Consider the following 3,696-nt stretch of genomic DNA (forward strand, 5'->3'; position numbering starts at 1 on the left):
TATATATATATATATAAACAACTTAACACAAATGTATTCTACTTAATTAAATTATCCATCTCTTACAAGGAATTAAAAAAAAAATTATAATTAAAATCTTTCAAAGATATTCAACTTTACTTCAAAAATTAATCATAAATTTTGATGTTTTCATGGTTATTATTTTATTTTATTAACTTTATTATTTAATTATTAAATATATGCTTGCAAATCATTAAATTTCCCTCACATATATAGATATATTAGTCAATTTTGCTAGTTTTATAAATTTAATATCTATATTTAGGCTTTAATTAATTATTAAATTAATTATGACGTCATCACGTTTCGACTTCAGTTCGACCTCAAAAACCTTGAACCTCTCCTTTTTATGGTTCAATGAACAGCTTGGGTTTGAAAACTTTGATTATATCTAGTTATCTTAGGAGATTGTTGCTCTTTAAATAAACGTGTATGGCATTAGGCCAATTGTTGAGGAATTTTGCTATTGAACTGTGGTTTGTCTTCCACCCAAAGGAAGTTATTTATCAATTCCATCTCTGTTGCTATCATTGTATGACAATAATAATATTGGTAAAATTTTTAAATGATAAATTTTTCTATGGAATTTGAACTTGGGATTTGAAATTGAAGGTTTGAAAAATCAAGTTCAAACTTCAGAAAAATTTGAATTAACTTCATGTTAACCTAAAAAATGAAAATATATTAGGACTTTTCAAATTTCAGTTTTGAGTAAACTTTCACCTCAAAATGTCTCATCCAAACACATGTTCGGCAAACTATTTCACACCCAAAATCATTAAGGATTATCAACTCATCATATGTGTGTGTGTGATAGATAGATAATGAAGAAAGAAGGACATGGGTTCAAACTTCAAACCACATAATAGCCACTCTTATCGAATTTAATTTTCTTCAGCAACACAATTTTCAAATATCATAGAGAGTCTCATTCATCCCAACTAGTTTTTTTTTTTTTTTTTTTTTTTTTTTTTTCTATGCAGGTGTTTTTCTATAGAAACAAATAATGGGTAGTTCCCATATCGTTTGAATTATTTTTGTTATTTAGTAGTTTTTTCTTTACATATCTCATTTCTCCTTCGCTTCATAGTGGATTAATGTGAACTGTTTTAGCGAAAATCATATATTGCTGCTAATTTCACGTGACCTTAACACCTAAACGATAATGACCTTTTAATTGAATCCCCATGCCTTAATGAATTTTCTTCAAGACTTGTTTCTAGATTGTGACATACAATAGTAAAATCATTATCCTAAATGCACAATCATTCAATCACAGTAAGAAATAGATGCTTTGAATGGTCCAGATACAGGCCCCCTTGAGCCTCACCAAATGTTTCAAAAGTCATGAAAACTTGGAGATTTTGTTCAAGTTTGAAAGTCCTCCAAAAAAAAATGTATTTTTTTTTTTTTTTTCTGGGGGTCTGATAGTGACCACTATTCTAAGCACGAGAGCATCTTTGAAATTCAAGGGTTCCATATGGAACTTCTAGGAAACACCCATTTTGGGATAATTCTTGTAACATGTACGTCACACCCCCCCGGACATAAGACAAAGAAACTTTCATCACTACTAGCATTATAATTCTTCAAATTACATATGATTTCTTCCCCTACTTTTTAGGGTAGAAAAATATTAATCTAAATTGATTGATACACGCCTATTGTCGGAAGGAAAATTTGCTGAGGTTTCTCTCCAAAGGAGACACGAGTGCATCTTCTTTGCCTTTACTGCAAAGATTTTAGTTCAGCATATGAGTTTAAAAGAAATTATATGCAAAGAAATATAATTTTCATAAAATGAAAAACCATGATAAAAAAAAAAAAAAAAAATTAAAATCTTAAACAAGGATTCATGAGGAGATTCGATTTCCATCAATATAAGTTCATTTTGGATTTAATTGGGCCCAATATAATCTAATAGTACCCATTTTCACTAAATGTATACATTGCAAACAATTAAAAAATATAAAGAATGTAAATAAATCTATGTAGAAGTATTAAAAATATGAAAATAACAAATTTTTTAAATTAATGGAATGAACGGTAGGACCTATGAAAGTGGGTGGAAACCTGGGTATAGTGGGATTTTTTGTGCACATTTGATTGGTCTTATAATTTTTGTCATGACTGAAAGTCTGGAAGTAAGACCTAGCCACATTTTCTTAAAATCCGAAATAATTAATAAATTAAATCTCATTATAATTGTTAATACAACTTAGATTAGTACATGTTGGATCATGGATATAGAACTTAAAATTCATTTTCAAGTTAGGAGTCATATATCCATTTCTCTTATTAAAGAGAATTTGGGTTCAAATTCTCTCTCCCCACTTAAATGTAAAATGTAAAAGGAAAAAGAAAAAACACACCTTTGGAAAATATCCTCATAATTGAAATTCATACAATTCCGAGAAAACCCATGACACCCCGATCGATTCCGCCCATGTGTCGATGAATTGAGGTGAATTGGCAACGCCCGTGTGTATATAGGAATGAAGTCAATTTGGGGCAATAAGAGCATTAGCATTTCTGTGGACACCTTTTGTTTTCAGGTGAAATCTCACAAGCATCACATTTGCCTTTTAACCTATTGAATAGTCTGAGATTGCATTCAATTAATGGTGCATGATAGTGAAAGAATGTAAAATCAAATGTAGAGTAAAGTTCTTTTTACAGCCAGCTACCCTTCCCCTGTGGGTCAAATGGTAAGGACTACACATAACTGTTTACAAATGGAAAAAAGGCAAAATTTTTGGAGATTATGACAGTACTAGGCATATGCGGCTCAAATTAGCTTGATTTTTCTCTTGAGGTAGCGTTCCCTTTTTTGTCAATGCCCAGTGAGCAGATAGAAAATAGTGAAATGGACAAAGGTCTGTTTTTCTCAAAAAGAAAAGAAAAGAAAAAGATAAGTGTGTGTTTAGAAAATTTTAATATTCAGTTTATTTTCATTATCAATTTATCTATGGTTTTCAAAAGTTCACTTTATTATGTACAACTTTTTTTTTTTATCAAACTTATTTTTAATGCAACATAATAATAATAATAATAATAATAATAAAAGCTATTCCAAAAGGATTAATTCTAGGAAGATTTGGCAAACAAGTTGAGTTGATTGGTTATGGATTCAACGTGATCAGGATTGGACTTTTTATTTATTTATGAATGATCGGGATTAGATTCAAGTAAGAAACAAATTGTCCTAAACGATTTACAAAACTTATGCCCATTACCCAATTTTCTTAGAATTGAGTCAACTTGGTATTTCTCGCATCTTTTTCACATGGAAAAAAAATGATAAAAATAAACAAATACTTGTTAATATTGTCTTTGTCTTCTTTTCAATACAAGAAAAAAAAATTTTAAAAAGTAAAAAAGATTCTAAAAAATAAAATGTAAATAATACATAGATTCTTAAGTCTATAGAGCTTCAAGGTTCACTAATTTGAATATTTCAAGTCTCAACCTGATTAAGAAAGAATATATAAATATTTTTTAGAATAAAAGAACATAGAAAAGAAATTATATAAAAGACCAAAAAAGATTAAGAAGTAAACTTGTGAGACACGTTTATACAAAATTAAAAAACCAAAACCAAAAAGAACATCTTTAGATAAAAGGGTCAACATGTCTAACCTGCGATAAATTCATACTGAATTTTAATAGGTTAAG

This window comes from Quercus robur, chromosome 6, assembly GCF_932294415.1.
Source record: "Quercus robur chromosome 6, dhQueRobu3.1, whole genome shotgun sequence".
NCBI lineage: Eukaryota > Viridiplantae > Streptophyta > Magnoliopsida > Fagales > Fagaceae > Quercus > Quercus robur.